The sequence below is a fragment of the Tenrec ecaudatus genome, chromosome 10 (genome assembly GCF_050624435.1).
Source record: "Tenrec ecaudatus isolate mTenEca1 chromosome 10, mTenEca1.hap1, whole genome shotgun sequence".
Taxonomy (NCBI): Eukaryota; Metazoa; Chordata; class Mammalia; order Afrosoricida; family Tenrecidae; genus Tenrec; species Tenrec ecaudatus.
Window position 1 is genome coordinate 41,673,326 of NC_134539.1, and position 22,263 is coordinate 41,695,588.

Consider the following 22,263-nt stretch of genomic DNA (forward strand, 5'->3'; position numbering starts at 1 on the left):
GTAGTCTTTCTTTGGAATGAGTACAAATATGGATCTCTTCAATTCAGTTAGCCAAGTAGCTCTCTACGAAATTTCTTGGGAACAGATGAGTGAGAGTATTCCATCATGTACTCCATCAACTTGTTGAAACATTTCAATTGATTCCTAGATCCGTGCTTTTGACTAAAGCGTTCTGTGAAGTTTGCATGTTTTCCTTCAGTAACATTGGTACTTGCTCATATGCTACCTTCTGAAATGGTGCAATGGCGACTCGTTCTTCGTGGTCCAGTGACTCTGCATTTCTCTATCTTCTTTGGATGCTTCCTGCATCATTCAATATTTCGCCCATAGAATCTTTCAATATGGAAACAAGGCTTAAAGATTTGCTTGGCTATTTCCATTTAAGATATGCTGAGTATGTTCTTCCTTTCTGGTTTTCTAAAACAAGTCTGTGCACGTTCGTAATGTTTTATTTTGTCTTCTGGAGCTACCATTTTAAATTCTCTGTTCAGTTCTTTAGCTTCATCATTACTTCCACTTGCCTTAGCTACTCTATGATTAAAAGCAAGTTTCTGAGTCTCTTCTGACATCTACTTTGATCTTTTCTTCCTTCCCAGGCATTTTAATAACCCTTTGCTTTCTTTTTTATTAGAATGGAGTTTTTATTCATGCTAATTAAAAACAAACACCAAAATCTCAACACACCAATTATACACATAGGTAACTATATACAAAAAGCCATGCAAACGATAATTGTGCTTCATTTTCTGTACAAGAATGCCAAGTTAGTCTCTCTTCATAAACAACAATTACAATGTGAGGGTAGTTCAGTTCATGTGTGCCTCTTGCCAGCACCAATCCTGCCTCATTGGAGTCTTTCCATTGTGTGAGAAATAGTCATTGCCCACTGCTGTCTGTGGCCCCGAATGTTCATTCAGGAGCAAGGCCTCTGGCAAGGCCCCTTTGTGTGGCAGTAACCTCTCTTCTGTTTTCTTCTTCATCGTCTTCTTTTAAAAAATTTTATTGGGGGCTCATACAACTCTTCTGTTTTTTCTTCTTTGATTTACTGTCATCAGATTCACTACCAGATAAATGCTTTCTTTTTGTACCACCTTTTACTTTGTAAGCTTTTCCAGAATTGAGCATTGCTTCCATTCATTCTGGACAATCTAAATTTTCTTCAGGTTTCCAAATATTATCAACATCTGTAAATACCTTTCATTTCAGGAAATCTTCCACCTTGCCATTCACAACACCTTGGTCCAGTACTTTTTCTACCACAAATATTTCAGGTTCAGCCTCTTCAATTTTTTTTTTTTTACTCTTTGCATTCTCTCTCTCTCTCTCTCTCTCTCTCTCTCTCTCTCTCTCTCTCTCTCTCTCTCTCTCTCTCTCTCTGTCTCTGTCTCTGTCTCTCTCTTCCAATGTAGTTTTATGGGAAGCAATTAAAAAAATGATTTTATTAGGAGACCATACAACACTTATCACAATCCATACATACATCAATTGTGTAAAGCACATTTGTTTGTACATTCATTGCCCTCATCATTCTCAAAACATTTGCTCTCCATTTAAGCCCCTGGCATCAGCTCCTCGTTTTTCCCCTCCCTCCCAGGTCCCCCTGCTCTCATGAACCCTTGACAATATATAAATTATTATTTTGTCTTATCTTGCACTGTTTGACGTCTCCCTTCACCCACTTTTCTGTTGTCTGTCCCCCAGGGAGGAGGTTATATGTAGATCCTTGTAATCGGTTCCTCCTTTCCACCCCACCCTCCCTCCACTCTCCTGGTATCACCACTCTCACCACTGCTTCTGAAGGGAATCATCTGCCCTGGATTCCCTGTGTTTCCAGTTCCTATCTGTACCAAAGTATATCCTCTGGTCCAGCCAGATTTGTAAGGTAGAATTGCGATTATGATAGTGGGGATGGGGAGGAAACATTTAGGAACTAGAGGATAGTTGTATGTCTCATTGTTGCTACACTGCACCCTGACTGGCTCATCTACTCCAGCGACCTTTCCGTAAAGGGATATCCAATTGCCTGCAGATGGACTTTGGGTCTCCACTCCACACTATCCCTCATTCACAATGATATGATTTTTTGTTCTGATGATGCCTGAGAACTCATCCCTTCGACACCTCCTGATCGCACAGGCTGGTGTGCTTCTTCCACGTGGGCTTTGTTGCTTCTGAGCTAGATGGCTGCTTGTTTACCTTCAAGCCTTTAAGACCCCAGATGCTATATCCTTTGATACCTGGGCACCATCAGGTTTCTTTGCCACATTTGCATATGCACCCGTTTTGTCTTCAGCCATTTTATTGGGAAGGTGAGCTCATGGAATGCCAGTTTAATAGAACAAAGTGTTCTTGCATTGAGGGAGTACTTGAGTGGAGGCCCAATGTCCATCTGTTATCTTAATATTTAATGTATACACACATGCACATAGATTTATTTCCACATCCTCATATATAAATATATGTACATATGTACATGCCTGTATATAGACCTCTATAAATACCCTTTACCTCCTAGCTCTTTCCTCTATTTCCTTTTTCTTTCCTGTTGCCCCACTATCATGTTCAGCCTTCATTAGGGTTTCAGTAATTTCTCTCAGTTACATTACATTTGGTGACACCCTACCAGGCCTCCTACACCTTCCTCGCCACCAATTTGGATTAGTTGTTGCTCCCTTGTCCCTGGATTTGTTAACACCACTACCTTTTCCCCCACCTCCCCCAGGGGTCTCCAAATGACTTCTTCAGCCCTGAGACTCTGACTGCCGTCAGCCTGTCTCTATGTGTCTTGTCAGCTGCAATGGTCTCCCAGAGAGAGAGAGTATGTGTTTCCCGCCTCCAAAGAGGAATACAGGAGTTCCCAGAATCATCAAGAGAAGGTCATTCCCACACAGAGGCCTCATTGGCTATGACTTGATTGACAGGCTAGATTCTACCATTTCACTCTTAATCCTCTCACATTGATTACTCATGGACTTGCTCTCATTTTCTTCAGCTGCATCCTGAACTTACATATGAGCAATTAATGGTCTGTTCCACAGTCAGCCCTGACCTGTTTTAGCTGCTGATATTAAGGTTCTCTATCATCTCTACCCACATATGTGGTCAATTTAATTTCTGTGTACTCCATCTGGAGAGTTATAGCCGCCATTTGTATAATTGAAAGAAGAATTTTCTATGAACAAAAATTTACTTGCAAAATTCTATCATGCCATATCCAGCTTCATTTCTATCACCAAGATCATATTTTCCAACTCCTCTTCCTTCTACTTTGTTTCCAATTTTTGCAATCCAGTGGACAATAATTATCAATGAATCTTACTTGCATGTTTGATCATTTAGACTGAAGTCATCCTTCGAATTCTTCCATTTCTTCACTACCAGCTTTCCTGGTTGGTGCACAAATTTGAGTAATACTTGTATTGATTAGATTTCCTTGAAGGCAGACATAATACTATCACACTCAGCATGGTACTTCAAGCTAGACCTTGGAATGTCCTTCTTGATGATCAATGCAACCCCCTTCCTCTTGATTGTGCCATTCCCAGAATAGTAGACTGTATGATTTTCAATGGCCAATACCAGTCCATTTGAACTCCGTGATGCCTGGGATATTGCTTCATATGAGTTCCATTTCCTTTTTGATTACTTTGAGTTTTCCTAGATCGATACTCCTCACATTCCAAGTTCTGCTTAGTAGATTGTTGCAGTGGTTTCTTCTCATTTTGTGCTGTGCCACGTCAGCAAATGAAGCTTTCAAAGGCTGCCCTTCCAGAGGCTTTCACCCACTCATGTCACCTTGGCCAACTCTCCTTTGAGAAGGCAGCTCCTCCTCAGCCATATTTCAAGTGCCTTCGGACCAGAGAGGGCCAGTTCTCTAGTGCTTTCTCTGAAGACGGTCTGCTTCCATTCATTTGACCCTCATTACAGTATTTCCATGCTAAACATAAGGTTTTCAGTGGCTACTTCCTCCTAGGTGGACAGCTTATTTCTCCAATGTAGGCTGCTTTTAATCTGGAAGCTCCACTGAAAACTGTTCACTTTGGGTTTCCCTCCTGGCATTTGAAATCCCACTGATAGATCTTCTCTTATCACACCAACACTTAAGTCACCACCGTACAATAAACTTATAGACAGGAGGTGGAGCACATTCTGAGCAAGGTATAATTAACTATATCTCAACCACTCCCCTGTTCCTAGTCAGTACACAAATTAAAAATGGAAATAAAATAAAAACAACAATGAGATCAACAAATAAACCCACAAACATCCTTTACTGCATAGGGACTAATGTGCAGCCAATTAAAACACAGAGCATGTAGCTGAGAAAGCATCTCAGGTACAAAAATCAAAAGAAAGGGTCTTGGTGCTGGGAGCATTCGATTGAGCCCAATTCCCTGCACACTGCTTCAGGCTTCCAGTCTTCCGGGCCTGTGGGCTACTGTATAGTTAACAAGTTGTTTTATATAACAGATAGATTTCAAATCCCAGACCTCTGCTTCTGGAGTCTTTATTTCACCCACTAGGCTAGTCCATTTCAAAAGATTACTCTCTTATTAGGAACAATGAGTAAAAACTGTAGAATAAACTCTTAAAACTATACAGCAAGACTTCTCAACATATGTCCTGTTACTTGAAATGCCTTTCTGTTTTGAAGGGAATGTCTAACCCACTGTGGCAAATGGTACCAGAACCACAGTGACTAAAGTGCGCATCCCTCACCTTTACTGTTATTTCACCTCCCGAGGGACACTCCATAGGTTACCCAAGCTCTGAGGCCCCTGATTTGCAGTCTCACAGCACTTGTTTTTAGAATGTAACACATCACAAACTGTAAAAGTCCAGTAACTATACTGTAGATACATTAGGGCTCTCAGAACATAGCTATAATAGTTTATATTCTCTTATACGAACTAAGCAGGATGTTCCACTCAGAACTGTCTCAAACAGTCCTCCTATGTCTCATACTCTAGCCATACCTGCCCGAATTGTAGCTTTAACTTAAAAATAGCACATAGCATTGGGTTTCTTCCAAAATTCAATTTAGACGTTACCCACCCACTACCACTGAGGTGTTTCTGACTCATAGAGACGCTATGGCGGGTCTCTGAGGCTTTATAGTACTCACAAGAGCAGGCAGCTTCTTTCTCCAGTGTTGCTGCTAGTGGGTTTGAACCACCAACCTTGCAGTTAGCAGGCCTACCAGAGTTCTTATTCAATTGTTACAATCTGTAATGCTGCTGTCAATGGTAGTTTCAGTGATCAGAGATTTTGAGGCATTTTTAATATTAAGGAGAAACTGTATAGATTATTTGGTTGATAAACCACAGCAAGGAAGCAAAAAGTCCAGAACAAAAATAGTTGACAACTATATCCAAAAGGGAGAAGCAGGGAAGTAGAACTCAGAAGGTCATGAAGGTCAGAGTATAGACACATATGATACAAAAGTCCCGAATAAAGCAATAGTATCCTCTTCCTCCTCAAAGACATTCTTCCAGGGTGAAGCTAGAATCTCTATTAAAGGCTTCCATTCCAAAGTTAAGCCATGTTCTCTGCTTCACACAAATCAGGAGACATTGGAAAACTCTGTCCGCAGACACAGAGCTCAGTGTCCAAGCAGTGCCGCCTAGGAACATTTGCTGTGCTCTGCCTGGTGTGCTCTTGCCCCACTGAGCACGTGGGTGTCTTCTTTCAGATCTGTGCTCATGCCATGAAAGCCTTCCATGACCAACTGGATAAAATTGTCCCATTTCCTCCTCCATCTCAGCTCTCTGCCTTCTTTTCAGTCCTTTCCTCAGTGTTTTCACTGATTTGTTTGACATGTGTCTGTTCTATTGAAATATAAGCTTTATGAGTTTATTGATTTCCTAATGATTATAACTGTGCTTGGTATATATCAGGCATTCAGCCAATATTTATAGAATATCTATCTGAATTGCCACAGAATTACTCATACAACAAAAAAATTCATGATGTCAAGCATTCATCAGGTAAAGAGACTCAAATTAGTGTAGGATCGCAAGAATGATGTCTTCGTGAACACTAGATTCCATTAACCAAGGAGCATGAAAACACAGCTGTAAGCTTTTAACATTTTGAAGATGACATCTAGTTCTGTCCACAGTGAAAAGCAAACACATTTCAAATCTCTAGAAACAACAAGTAGAAAAATATACACGAATCACACTGACAGGAGTCATGATTCTGAGAAATACACACAGAGAAAGAAAAGAAACGGCATTTGATATTTACGCTTAACATTATTCAGCTTCCAGAGGCACCGATCTAGTGAATTAGAATTCTAGACTCTTATTTCCTCAAAATTCTGCATGGGTAAGGAGGGACTTCTAAGCATCACCTAAGTAACTTGTCTCATTCCCAGGCCAAAGGACAGAATCTAGCAGAGAAATCTTTCGGATTTCAGTTAAGAGCAAAAGTTTTGAGAGTGTTGAGGGCAGTGAATGTACAAAAGTGCTTTACACAATTGATGTATGTATGGATTGTGATAAGAGTTGTATGAGCCTACAATAAAATGATTTAAAAAAACTGTGCTGCCAATACATATTCATTAGTCTCATGTAGAAATTTAATTAAAATCTAATAACATTTTCTGGTCACACAGGCCAGTGGCTACCATTGTATAAGTGAATGGATAAGTAAATAAATAGAAGAGTAAAGAACATTGTGAAGAATAAATGAAGCTTGAAGAGAGGCAGAACATTTCTATCATTGCAGAAAAATCGCGCCCAACCATAAGTCAAACAGGGCCATCTAGCAGAGAAGCAACAACTCACATGGAAGAAACACACCAGTCTGTGTGATCATGACAGGATCAGGTAACAGACATCAGAAGACCCAAAACAAACAAACAATAAAGCATATTGTTGAGAATGAGGGGTGTTGGAGCAGAGACCCAAACACCATCTGTAGACAATGGGACAGCTCCTTACAGAAGGGTCACAAGGAAGGGATGAGTCAACCAGAGTGCAGTATAGCACTGATGAAACACATAATATTCATCTGGTTCCTTGAGGTTTCCTCACCCGCCACTATCATGTTCCCAGTCCTGCCTTTCACTATGGGCTAGACTGGAGCATGTACACTGGTACAGATTAGAGCTCATGACACATGGAATCCAAGTCAGATAAACCCCTTAGGAATAGAAATGGGAGTAGTGATACCAGGAGGGTAGCGGGGTAGTGGGGAGAGTAGGGAAGTAAGGGAGACTGATTGCAATGATTGACACAACCCCCCCCCTCCAGGAGGCCAAACAACAGAAACATTAGGGGAAGAGGGACAAGGGTCAGTGTAAGATATGAAAATAATAATTTTAATTTATTAAAGGGTGACCTGGTTGGGGGGAGAGGGAACAAAGAGGACCTAATACCAAGGGCTCAAATAGAAAGTAAATGGTTGGAACATAATGATGGCAACATATGCGAAAATATGCTTGACACAATTGATGTATGGATCATTATAAGAACTGTAAGAGCCCCCAATAAAGTTTTTAAAGAAGGATTTGCATTTTTATAGCTTATTATTTTATACATACCTAGAGAAAGAAACAGGTCTGCAATATCCAGTATCTTCTCAGGCAGAAAGGTTTGATTTTATATGTTTATATAAAATCCAGAAAGGTTTCTGGTTTTACCCATATTTCCTGCTTAGAATCAAAGCCCATATTTCTGGTTCCTTCTTTTGTGGAGTCACGATATTACAGCTAGTGTTTTATGTGCTAGACAAATTCAGTTTCTGTCGCTGTTCTCTTCCTAGTGGCACTTTTAATCATGTTAAAACTATGGAATGTCCTTTCGAGCCCTTTGCAAACAGTTTATTTCTGTGTTCAAAAAAAGTATGTAAGCTTTACTTTCTGTTGTCTGTTTTTCCTATTATACAGGAATTTCCTTTTACATTTGGGAGAGATATGTTCTCTATCAATATCCAGATTGATAGACCTAATTATTTCAAAAATGATATTGAAACTTAAAATTTTCAATGTGTTATCTATTTTATTTCCTATCAAGATTTTATTTCCTCTTTTATGCAAAATAAAAATATTTGGTATATATGGACTGACATTTACATAACTATAAATTTGTAAATGAGGTGAATTGATTTTTAACTCAAGCCACATAAAAACATTAAAGATGATCATAATTATAGAAGGCATGCAAAATTAGGATTTTGATATTCTACATGGAATGATCTAGCTGAGTAAATGCATGAGATCTGGTGCTCTGTCCAGTTTATAGAAGCCAGATCGAATTGCATGCTTCTCTTCCTAACTTGACATTTGGTCATGTCGGGCTGCTGGCTTAAAATCAGCCACAGAAATAGGAAAATATTACAAATCAATCCCCACCACCTTCAACATTGAGCTGATTTTCCAGCAAAAGAACTGGGTAGAAGACCCTGAAGATTTATAATTTCCTTACATAAATAGTGAGTTTCAGGAATAATTGACATGATGAGAAAAGCAGAAGTAGAGGCCCAAATATATTACTCAGGTTTATAAATACAACCAATAAAATTGTTAAATTATCATATAAACAGAATTAGAAGGGAAGACACAGTATAAATCAAATTCCTCATCTTTCTAGAAAAGGTTTAGAGATCCTGTCAAAATTGATAAATTGGGAAAGCAGATTGTAGCATATTGTTTAGAATAATTGTAATCTCAGAGTTTAGAGAGGGACAGGCAGAAAAATGTCTTTTCATTTAATATTGCTTTATGTTCTTTGAACCTGTGCCATGTACATATGTTTCTTTTATGAATGGAAAATATCCCAAATAAAACCACATTAATAGCTACATCAACTTTCTTCCTCCACACCTTCCATGTTAATGAATAACTTGTCATTTAACTTAAATCCTCACAGGGGAAAATGGAAACAAAGCCATCTATTAGACACTTACTGTGCACATCATCCTAGAAGCTTCTATATACATTAATCCCTGATATGTTTGGGGTGGAAACATTTGATATAACGCCTATGAACTTGGGAATATTGCATGCCATCTGTGTATTAGAACTTTGTTACTGAAGTCAAGTTTGAAACTTCATTTCCCAGTGAAGAGCCCTTTGCTTTTGCTAGAGAAGAAAGACTCTGAGAGGGGCCGAATAAAGGGATATGCGATGCTTTGATCTGGTTTACTTGGCCACAGGCGGGCAAGCAGATTGACCGGTCCATCCAAGCGGAATAATTTCTCATTCCTTCACTTTTTGTTTATGACTTTATTTCTTCATCCTTGGCAAGAGCAGAAAGTAAATCATAGCATTTCTTGGCTGAAAGGCAGAGTGAAACAGCTGTGACCCTTGAGATATTGTTTACTTTACTGCCTCCCGATACACACTCCGTCACTTTTGTTTGACATGCTTGATGGCTTTCCTTCATGCAGTTGGCTCCTCCGTCTGCTCCACCAATTGATGAAGAGACAGAGAGTGACTACTTTGAGCTACATTCCATCATTCATTCATTATTAAAAATTGATGAGCACCCACGATCAGCAAACCGGGTATACTTGAGATGGTTACACACAGGAGCAAGTCAGGTATCCTACCCTTGAGGAGCTAACAATCCAAGGAGCGAGGCTACACATGTAAGCAGTAATCATTAATCAGTGACAATACGTCTTTGAAAGGTTATGAATAAAGTAGCCAGAAAACACAGCAAAGAGACTAATTCTTCCTAGGAGACAAATAGAGACAGGCAAGATGCAGGAAAAGTTTTACAGGTGAAGCAGTATTTAATGTATACCCTTGTGATAGGCAATGGCCAAGCCTACAAGGCTATAAGACAAAGTAAGAAATAAAATTAGCAACCATGGTGCAGTTAAAGGTAATATAAAGCATAGGGGGTTGTGTGCGTGAATGATGGTAGGCCATCCAGATCCCCCCCTTAAGGACCAGTGCACGCAAACACAGCTACCAGAAGTCTATCAGCTCACAGGTGTGTGAGTGTGTGTGTGTGTGTGTGTGTGTGTGTGAGTGTGTGTAAGGGATGTTTTGAGGAATGTGTGGGGAGAGGAGTGTATGCTTTCAGGGGCTGCTGCATTTATGAGATTTAGACAAAAGGAAGCTACTGAAGAAGATAAGCTGGATTTTCAGTCAAATACCACGTGAGAGCTATTGGATTCTGCACTGGCTAACCTGTGAGTCAGAGAGCTATGCCATGACTCTTGTCCGGATCATAAAAGTTAGAGAGTACAGAGTTGCTCTGAATGGCACTTGGTTTTATCCCTGATGTTACAGTTCAGAAGGGAGTACATGCCCACTGGGAACTGTTTTTCATTAAAGGAAGTTTTATATCCAAAGTCTATACCCCCTCTATGGAGCCAGCTTAATTTATCTAAACAATCCATTCAGGAATTCCAGTCTAACTGCCTTACTTCAAATGGTGTGTGTGTGTGTGTGTGTGTGTGGTGTGTCTGTGTGTGTATGTGTGTGAGTGTGTGTCTGTGTGTGTGTCTGTGTGTATGTGGTGTGTGCATGTGTGTGGTGTGTGTGCGTGTGAGTGTGTGTCTGTGTGTGTCTGTGTGTGTGGTGTGTGTGAGTGTGAGTGTGTGTGTGTGTGTGTGTGTGTGTGTGTGTTTGTGTAGGGGTGGGGGGTCAATTCAGTAGAGCATCCTGAAATTCACAATTGCCCTAGGATGAAGTCAGGCTTTTGTGGCAGCTCCATCTCCATTCAACTTCCTCCTGCCCAATTCTGGGAAATAAATTAAGCCCTGTCTGATCATTTTCTTAGGTCCTTCAATCTAGATGAGCCTTCAGTGTTCTGGGTTAACTGGGTGTTTCAAGAGAAAGAGCAAAGGTCAGGCAGGAATTAAGTATAAAAATATGAAAGAAACCAGTATATTTGGAGAATTTGAGACACTGGGGCACAGAAGTTACAGGGAGCCTCACAGCATGAAGCTTCACTCAGAGCTTTCTGGTCTAATTCTATAACTAGTTTGTGACTCCTACAGAACTCCGGGTCTGACACAAACACAGTGGAGACAACTCGAACAAGACTTTTCATTGCATGTCAGGAGTTTGGACATTACCCCTCAATCAGTGGAATGAGAGGCAAGGACTAGGTTTCTTGGGAGTCAGATGATCAGATATGTGTATTTTAAGATCATCCAGCAGTAGGGTGCAAAAGGAATGAAGGAAGGAAGAGCAGACTATAGTGGGGAACATGATCTGGAACGGGAGTTGCTGTACCTGGACTTTGACAGCAAACACCTTCAGAAAGCAGCCACGTTCAATTGGGACTGTCTGGGCTTTAACCATCTGGTGGCCGATTTATTCGCTTGACTACGCTATGATTTTCAGTGGCTTGGCTGCTGTAGGACCAGGTGTGCTTCAATAATGCAATGAATCAACCTGAAAAAGTAAGTAACCGTGCAAGGAAGAAACCTGTGAGAGAAGGAATCTCAACGATTTCCTCTTAAAATGAGCAATAAGAAAGTGGTAAGACTGAACTTTGTTAAAGGTCGAAAGCTGGAAGAGACCCAGGAAAGCAGTCCCACTGAGTCCCAGCCCGACAGGCATCACTCTATATTGCGATCGCTTTCCGTGATGTGATGTGACCTGAGAAGTCAATCAATTAGAAGAAAAGATTCCAGTATATAAACAGAGGCCCTGGCAAGACCCGCTTTTCCACTGTCTCTTGATCTTGCCCTCTTCAGTGCCTGAACTCCAGTTCTTGGAATATGAGATTCCCACAGTCTCTAGTCTTCACCTCAATCACAGACTGGGGGCTTGGCAGCCCTGACAACTGTCAGCCTTGAAGTAAATCAATGTCTCTCTCTCTCTTTCTCTCTCTCTCTCTCTCTCTCTCTCTCTCTCTCTCTCTCTCTCTATATATATATATATATATATATATATATATATATACACATATACACACATATATACATACATATACTTTTGTATGCATTTAACTGTTTTCCCCCTTATTGTCAATGAATCAATTCTGACTCATAGCGCCCCTATAGGACAGTATAGAATTGCTCCTTACAGGAGTGCAAAGCCTTGCCTTTCTAGTTGCCTTCAGAGAACCTAAAACTCAGACAAACCTTTTGAATTCGTATTGCATCTCAACTCACTGCCATTGAGTTGATTCCAACTAATAGCTACTTAATAGGATAGGATAGAACCACTCCCTGTGGGTTTCTGAAACTGCAACTCTTTATGGGAGTAGAAGGCCTTATCTCTGTCCTTCAGAGTGAGTAGTGATTTCAAACTGCTGACCTCTTGGTTAGAAACCCAGCTTGTAACCATTATACCACCAGGAGCCGTCAGTAATTCTTTGGACAATATGCCTAATTTGAGAAGAAGGCACCAGACAATGTGCTTTTAATCATGGCTGGCTTAAAGCTTCAGGGATCCAAGTATGTTGCCTGTGTCTGAAGCTTGCCCTGCCACTATTGCCAATATATATTTAAGTGAGTTTCATAAATTATATCTACATCTTGTCCTCTACACAGAAGGGATTGTAATTGTAAGAGTACCTACCTTATGTTGCCATTATGAGGAGTCTGTATATATTTATATATATATATACATATAAAATACTAGTAAATATTTTCTATGTACCAGTTATTCTTCTAAATGTATTCATACATATTCATGTAGAAGAATGACTGCCACAAGCAAATGTTTAATAATATAAGTATTATTAGCCCAGCAATTTTTTCAAGTATTTTTGTAGTAAAAGCCCTACTTTTTACTCATCAGATCTCTAGGCGTTCAGAAGAGGGTGGAGAGAAAGGAGTGTGCTTTTTGAAGTTGCTGACTAAAATTGGAAAGGATGCAGGAGCTCCTTTCTACACCTAGTTCCATTCTTCCTCGTCTTTACCCAGTACAAATGGCAAGCAGGACAAGGAAAGCCCAGAGATACAAAACCAACAGGAGTGTCCAGCGTCATCTTAGCAAACCACTCACCTAAGGCTGGGCCCCTACTAGGACCTTCCTTATTGCTTTGTTCTAGCGCACAGCTTGAATACCTCTAGTAACAGAAATATAATTCCCTTCCTATCAGCTTAGTGATAGGACAGAGACATAAAGGAGCAATTGTATATGCTTATAGGAGACAGTGGTAGATTCTCACCTTTAATGTGGGAGATCTGAGTCTGTTCCTGGCCAATGCACCACAGCAAAGGCATTATACAGCAGCAATTGGAGGCTTGCATGTTGCTATGATGCTTCAGTGGTTTCGGTGGAGCACTTTGACTATGAATACCTAGGAAGAAAGACCTGGCAATCTACTTCTGAAAAGCGAGTCAGGAAAACCCTGTTAGTCACAGTGGTTCATTCTTGTTATACAAGAGGTTTTTTGCTACAAGTTGGGGGCATTGAAGAACAGCATGGTTACACAATAGCATAATACCTGGTATGATGAAAGTCGACTTGAAGATACTGTAGTAGTGAAGAGGAAAAGATGTCTAATTCACCTTGGGACAAGTAAGAAAACTTGCACTAAGAAATCATATATACTCGAGTATAAGTTGACCCGAATATAGGTCAAGGCACCTAATTTTACCACCTAAACTGCATAAAAAGTGTACTGAAACACTCGACTTATACAAGAGTATCTACGGTAATGCTACCTGTTATGAGTCCTACAGATTTCTAAGGATAGCACAAATAATTAAGCGCTCAATTTACTAGCTGAAAGGTTGGACGTCTAAACCCACTCAGAGTTGCCTCGGGAGAGAGGCCTAGCTATCTTCTTCCCAAAGGTCCAAAAAACCAACCCAAATGCATTGCCATAGAGTCAATTCTGACGCAAACTGGCCTACAGGACAGGTTCCAATGGCCTCCGTGGGCTCCCAAGACTAACTCTACAGGAGTAGAAAGCCTCCTTAGCCTTGACTCTCCAATGGAGTATCCTCCTTTGCACAATAATAGGTCACCATGAGGCAGATTGACTCAGTGGTAGTAACAGTTGCTGCATGAATCTTCCAAGATGAAGCTTTGCTTGCCAGGCAGAGAGGCTGAAGGAGGGCATGTAATGCCCAAGGAACAGCAAACAAAAGCCCAGACACTGGGAAGTGTCCAGCTCATTTTAGAAAAGCCTCAAGTCAGAACACAGCTTGAGCAGCGACAGGGATGGAGCAGCGAGCAACAGCTGTGGAAGGCAGAACTTAAAAGGAAACGGGTGATCCGGCAAAGCAATACTGGTCATCATGCTTATCATGAAGTCAGGGGAAGAGTTGGAAGATTTAAGTAGAGGTAAAATACAATCACATTGATTTTGGAAAATGGTTGTCTTGTAGTTATGGCTAAAATACAGCCAGGACTACTGCAGAGCCTCCTGGCTATAGGTCAGCAAGGGGAGCCTGCTGAGGCACAAAACAAACAACTGAAAACAATAGTGATCATGCAAATATGATCCTCATTTTTCAAATGCAAAACCCAAAACCTAGTGTAATTAAATGCTTCCCTCAGGATTGTGTGTATAATCAAGAGATGTTTTAATTATTCAGGGATTTTTCTGCTTTTTTATCTTTTGATTATGCTTGCTTCCTCCAAGGGCATTGTTTTGTAGACAGATGTTCTATAAAACTTCCGAAGACATGCCTCGCCTTTCAGGCCCAAACAAAGAAGTGAAAGGGTGAAACTAAAAAAAAACAATGTTGCTTTTTTCTTTTTTGTTTTTAGTGTGAACATCTAGAAAAGTGAAGTGTACATTGTCTGAAAGGAATTGCTCTATCAATCTCTACAAATGTTTCTGCTCCAGTGAAAAATCAGTGTACATTACTCAACATATGTGCCCATCAATCTCTACTAGCTTGAGCTAAGGGTGGGTCTGGTAAAATTTCCCTATAGAGTAACAAGCACGAAAATGACACTTCCTGAAACTGAGCATTTAAATTCACAAAGGTAAATTTAAAACACAAGCTGAGAATTTTAAAACACAAAACAAGGAAACATGATCAAAATGTAATATATTTTGAAAATGAAACTCATTAATAGTGTTTGATAGATTTCTACTCCTTGAAGTTATTAAGCTTTCAAATAGAACTTTTTAAAGCCTTAAATTTTAAGCTTTAAAATAGATTGTTTTGGCTGCTGTAATTGGATTGGGTGTTCATAATAAAAAACAGACAATTAAAGAAAACAAAAAAGGAAAACATTCAAAATTATTTATAAAGGCAAAACTCAGAAATAACTCTAGTAAATATTTCACAGTGCTTCCCATACACAGTCATAAATGATATTATATATTTATCATCTTATTTCTATTCAGTTAAATTATACAATGAGTATTTTCTATCATATTCAACATGTTCTGAAAACAGTATTATGATTGATGTATAATTTGGAATCTACTCCATAAATTATGTAACCGTAAACTTAGAACTGGGCATTTTGGTTGCTTTCCATTTTCTCTGTTTTGATAACTCTGCAATATTCACCCTTGAACACAAATCTTTTCCCACACCCCCACATCTTGGGTGACTTCCTAAAGGGAGAGTCTGAAGACTGGAATTGTTGGATTCAAGTTGAAGCATGGAGCGATGAAACTCGGCTTTGCTCAGGAATCGAGACCAAACCACACCCACCCCTTTTTCGCCAACAGAATCGCCAACCGAACAGCCCAAACCCAGACAGCACTCATTTCTGCCCCAAACTCCCAAACAGTCCTGTCCGTCGACCTTAGTAACGTTTTTTCACTTGAACTCTGCTCATTGTCTGAGGGTCTCTTGCATCAAATCCCCTCTTAAACCTATTTTTCAAAGTTTCATTGCTTTGGGTGCATGTTTTACAAATTTGTACTCGGATTGTATTTCTTGATAGGCAAAACATTATATAATGAACTGCTTTTTGAATTATGGAAGGCAAACTCTTTTTTTGCATTACAGGTACTTTGGATCACTTAGTAATGACCACAAAGTGGATCCACACCCCCACTCCCCAATTAAAAGCTACTGGTGCTTTTGGATCTGGGCTGTAGATCACGTGAACAGTGGGAACTTATTAAGGACACCAAGGTTACGATCAACGCCAGCATGGCAGAGTATCACATTATGCCCACGCTTTACTCTCTGTTTGTTAAATTGCTATAGCTATCCACAATTTGTCTAGGCTATTTTATTGTCTATTTTGAAACAAATATCTACTGACATTGGAATGTAATAAAACGAATACTTCTAGAAGTATATGCCTGCCATTTTTTTACACAAATTGTATGAAAAACAATGTTCAATTATTTAAGTACTAAAATCACTATTTCTAGACTAATTTGTTTTATAGTTTCTTTTTTTGTTTCCTGTCATGGCTTTCTGGATTTGTTTTGGGTTATGTTTTAAAATAGTTATATCTAGCATAAATCAGTCTCTAATGAGACCATAAATGAAAAAGTTAGCAGTTCAGGAAAGGCCTGCCAATCTACTTCTATAAGTTTACAGACATTATAAGCCCCATGAAATACAGCTTCACTCTGAAAACTGTAAATCACTGCTTTGGCGTACTGTGTACATATTTTTTGTTCAAAGGCTTCAGGATCTCTTCTCTCACTAATTTTACGGACTGAACTTTCTGCTAGTTCTAAGGACTTTGCAAGTTCCGTGGCTTTTAGACATTGACCTAAAATGAAAGAAAAGGAGGTGTATGTGGTAAAGACTGTTCCACTCCTCACGGAGGCTGGCTCTCCTCAGGCACATTAGAGCGTGGAAACACAAATCTCATGTTTTTGCCATGTTAACGAAAAATATCATTCCATGCCATTCATGAGCCTTGCTTATTTTGAAATATCCATTCCTTTTGTTAGTATAATTGAAACTATTTTTTCACAATCCGGACCCTAAATTAGTTATGCTAATAGAGCTTTCTCTTAATTCATATCCTTGGGTTTCATCACAATACATCCTACATTAACTTGACAACAAATTGTGGCTAATCTTACTTTCTGGAGAAGGCGAATGGGCACATGCATGCTTGGGGAGCAAATTAGATACTTAACAAACACCTTTTCAGAGTTTCGACCTTTAGTTCTATTGATGAACCTATTTTACCAATATTTTTTAAAGTTTATTGTATAAATATTCTTTATTTTATGTAGCTATTTCCTTCTACTTATTCTTATAATTAAAAATGTTTTTAAAGTCCCTGAAAAGCATTTTTATTGTATCACAGTATTGTTCATAGCATAAAAGCAGAAATATCATATGGGGGAATTTCAAAAGGTTTGTGGGAAAAAATCCACGATCTTTTTCACAACATTTTGATTGGCATATAATTCACATACGATACAATTAAGAGTTCAATTAAAACAAGAAGAATTGCCCAATTGTCACCACAGTTTCACAATGTGCTCTTCACTCTCCTTCTCCTCGTTCTCAGCTCTGCATGTCCCCGCAACCTGCTCCGCCACACCTCCTGGGAACATTAATCCCGTGACTGTTGCTATAGGCTTACTTTTCCTGGAAAAAACCCTGATCTCTCATTCATGTTCTTTTTGTTAACTATTGTTTTAGATCATTTGTTTAGGAGATACAAGTCACTCTGAAATTAAGATGATTTTCTTTAAGGAGATTTCAATGGTATTTTTTGGATTGTGTCCACATGATCATAATGCTCACCTGTGCATATTTACTAAGTGTAGTGAATAATTTCACAAAGAGGTGGTATAAAATATGTGGAACAATTTACTACAGACTAGTAAGTTAGCATAAGAAAGCCCATACTTCCCTTGCTTCCTGGGTTCTCCATCTCTCTCTGGGATTGTGAATTAGAAAAGAGACTTTGATTCTCTAGGAAGGTGCTGTGGGTTTGAGGGAAAGACAGCTACCAGCCATATGCAAGTGGGTGCCTACCTTGTTTGTTGGGTCATTTGCCAGTGGATGGAAGTCACAGTCACACCCTTGCATTGTTGGTAAATTGTCAAAATCATGCAGGCCTGCTGGTATGTGAACAAGGATTGGAGGGAGCAGGCTGTGCTGAGTTCAAGGAGCAAAGAGGGACATTGCAAAGTAGAGTAAAATGCCAACGGCCCGTGTCGGGAATGTGCTTAGTGGGTTCAGAGCAACAAGGAGATAGAAGAACAAAGAAGTCAGAATGAAGTGAAGCAGAGAAAGAATGTAATAGGGGGCTCAGAGACAATGAGGTGAAAGTTAGTAAAAAACATTCTCACATTTACAAAATATCATGTCTAATTTCTGGAAAGAACCTGGAAATACACTTTTGTCTCAGGGAAAGGGAGTCCCTCAGGGCAATGACTACCAGCAAGTGAGCCAATCCGGTTGGGATGAAAAGCCCAGGGCACAGCTTGGGGCTGAGCAGGTGACATTGGGATATCCCCGACCTTCTCAAGAGTTCAGAAACAATTTTCATAATATGTATGTATATTTCAAAATATCCTTCTGAAAGTGTCATTCTGAAACTATCTTAGTAAATGTCAGCAGGTGATCTCATCGCCGGGAACCCAAGCATGAGGAATGAAGATGCACTGTATCACTCCTGTACTTTCTTTCCTTGTTTTTCTTTCAAAGAGAGTGCTGAGAAGTTTGCAATTGTTTGCTGTAGAGAAAATGAGTCATTTTGAATTTTTTCTTCTGTCCTTAGGAATGATCCATGTTATTTGACAACTTGACTTTTTCCCACTCGTATTGCATTTGCATTTTAATATAGTGTCAGTAGATATGACTGGCTTCTTTGAACACTTTATTCCTTTCTTTTATGAAGTAGTTATTCTGATCAGAGGATTAAATAACAGTTCAAAATGGAGTCTCTGATGGAAATCAGGCCGAGCGATTGAAATAAATTTAAAAGGAAATTCTACCTCAAGATGTATGTGTAACAGAATGAAGTGATGTATACTTCTGCTGCTTCAGAGAAGATGGATAACCCTGAATGCTGCCTAAACAATATACGAAACTTCCAAACCTTGACATTTCAAAATAGAGGGCTTACTCAAGGGTAAATGAAACCCGAACAGTGAAGACTTACTATATTCTCTAAACCACAGGTGCCTTAATAGGGATTGTATACTTATATGCTAATTCAAAAAATATTACTCTACAGGTAATCCATGTAGGTGAGACCCACGTAAACTAGAGTATGTATTAGGGATCAGGAAAAACCCAGTCTAATGTGGACAGATGGTGAGTGAACCAACAAGAGTAGATTCGTGGTGAAAAAAGCAAGCACCCAGGATGGCAGGATCAATTGTAGGAAGAGAGAAATGACTGATAAACTAGGAACGAGTCTTAAAATAGATGCTTTTGGGATTCCCTGAACATTAGGATTTGCATGGAGGTCAAATCTGGGATTTGAAAGAGGTCAAGAGAGCCCATTTCCATTATGAACTCTACCATGAACAGTTTATAACTTGAAATATGAGAAACATTTGTGAATTGAAGAGACAAGACCGGCAACACTATTATAGGAGTGTGTTAGCCTGGGTAGACTAGAGATACAAATCCACAGAAACTCAAATGTACAAGAGAGAGTTTTATACAAAGGGAAAGTGCATATCAAGAAAACATCCCATCCCAGTGCTGCCCAAGCCCACAGTCCAACATTAGCCCATGTGTCCAACACCGATCTACAAAGTCCTCCTCCATCTCACAAAGCACACACTATGATGCCGACTGCAGGAGGAAAGCCGAATCACTGAACGTGTAAGCATCTCAGTGTTGGCAGGGGTCTCCACATGGCTGCTCCAGCACTCAGAGCTGCATCGGGGTAGGTCCATGTGGCTTATCCTCGGGGATGTCTTGCATGAAGTGAGCCTTGCCAGCTGAAGCAGGGAAGTGGCTAAGGCAGCTGCACCCTGGTCCCACCATCAGAGAGCAAGAGAACCAAGAACTAGAAAGGCAAGGCTCACTGAGCCATTTATCTCTCTGTCCTTCAATTAACCCCACATGTGTTGATCAGCCAGGTTGGCACAATAAACCTTAACTATCTCAGAAAGTAAAGCATGTTTGATAGAAAAAGAAGGTCCGTAGTGTCCATGGGTACCCTTCATCTAGGGATGCCTTGGGAATAAATGATCCTGAGTTTCCTGAACTCAAGAGAGGTGATGCTGGCCACGTTGGAATTCTTGCCTCACACCCTCCCTGTGTATGGACTTTTCCTCCTTCTCCCAATAATTTCTTAGAGCAAAGGTCATCTAAGCCACTGATTTTCTTTTGATTTTTCTCTTTTGTAAGTGGCGTTTTATTGGTTGTTTTGAGATCAGCACAGAGACATTATGAACAACGTGTACACAATCCTTCATGCGTGTACCAAAATCCTAAAATGGCATGTAGATAAAATTTGTTTCTAAATTCCAGTGACTTTCCAGCTTTAAATTTAGAGGCAAATTAAAAGAAAAGAGATTATCAAGTACCATTATCTTCAAATGCTGGTAAACTTACAACTTAAGTCCCACTAATTCACAATTCAATGCCACACACTACACACTCAAATGTTCAATCCTTCACAGCACGTAACAAAGTGATCAGGAACACTGGACTACCACGACCAAAGCTGTTACAGAATGCACAGTTCTGACCAGAGCCATGATGGCAGAATGGTTTCAGACACAGTTCTATTAAGAGAACAAATGTGGAAACAAAGTTTTAAATGTTCAAGTCATACAAATGCATGACAGTGACTACAAATTGCCACTAAGTATGTTTTGTATTAGGGACACAAAAGCTTCCCCCCATCCCATGGAATGTTGTGTTGACACCCAAGACAGTCAAATCTCCTCACAATTTAACATCCCACTATTTTCTACTTGTACTAAAAAATAAACAACCATTAAATGATTTCACATCTTAAAAAAATAATTTACACTAAAAATTGGGATGAATTGGGATTTCCTTCTTCTTAAAAATGTTTCTAGAGCTACTAAAACTCTTCCATCTACAAAATAGTTGATAAAAAGATTTCTCTGGGTTGTGCAAGAAGGGAGACAACAGGGCCCACTGATGAGACATGACAAACATGAATCAGACTGGACTTCTTTTCCTCCTGCTTCATCAGAGGCTGGACCCTCCTCGTTTTTCATTTCTCCATTTTCAGCAGGTGAATCTTCTTTAGCTACTTCAGCCTGTTTTCCCTTTGGTCCTCTCTTCCCTTTTGCTTGCACTGTTTTGTCCCAAGATTGATCCTTTCGGGCTGCCTTTTTGGGCTTTGTCTCCCCTTTTGCAGGCGCAGGTTTCTCTGACAATCTCGCCGATCTCTTCACCTCACCTTCCTCTTGGGCATCTGGACTGTGGGGAGGGTGCTCGCAGGACACCTCAGGACCGCAAGGCACCGAGAGCCTTCTCGAAGCTGGATTGCCTGGCGCTGCCGCTCTGCCCACCGCCGCTCTAAGCCAGTGACTTTCAATGAAAGGTCTCACAATTTCTTGCAACATAATCGCCCAGGTTCTTATTAAAAACGTGGAGCTCAACGTTGCTGAATGACAATACCTAGGGCAGGACCCAGAGATCAACATCTTGTTTTTTTTTTAAACTAGCTCATTTGCATCAGCTCTTTAATGTCCATCACTCCATCTCACAGACAAAGACACAGGTATGCACAGTTGCCTTGGGAGTTGTGGTGGTTTAGTGGGTTAAGAGTTGGGCTGCGAGCCACACGGTAAGTACCCAGTTTGAAGCCATCGGGACAGAGAGGAGGCTTTCTACTCCCATAGAGATTGATAGTGTCAGAAGCCCACAGGGGCAGCGCCACTCTGTCCTATGGACTCCGAGGAGTTTGGAAATCAACTCTGCAGCAGTGGGTTTGGTTCTGTACACGGCTTCCCCTTGGACATGGGAACTGTGTAGACTGAAGCCTGTGACCCGCAAGCCTCAAACCGAATGGGTTGTCGCACTATTATTTGAAATGTAGTCAACTAATGCGACCTGTCTAGCCATAACTTCTCCTATGATGTATTATAATTCGGAACTCTCTATCTATGACAATGATCCCTTGTTGGGATGGAGTTCTCTATGAAGGACTAAGGTGACCATAGGCCCTGGCGCTACTAGAGGATATGAATGAAGTCCCATCTGGTTTTTTTCCTTGGGGGAATCTTTAAGACTACTATGCTAGAGGGTGTGGCTTAAGGCATGATGTTTTATTGTCCTTGGGGATATGGTCAGATAAAAGACAATAACCACGCCCTGGTTATTGCCATAGCTGGGTATAAAAGAGCCGTCTGGGACATAGAGGGAAATTTGAGGACCATTGGAACACACATCCAAGATCGCTACCTGAAGTGACAGAGGCCGCCAAACCCAGATGCTCCAGATGCTCCAGATGCTCCAGATGCTGTGGCACCGAGACGCAGAAGAGCAGCA

The 22,263-nt window shown here is 40.2% G+C and overlaps 1 pseudogene; it reads right to left on the reverse strand.

Annotated features, from left to right (window-relative positions):
- Positions 1–687: 687 nt before the first annotated feature.
- LOC142458492 (uncharacterized) lies at positions 688–21,335 on the reverse strand (annotated as a pseudogene).
- Between the last annotated feature and the right edge of the window lie 928 nt (positions 21,336–22,263).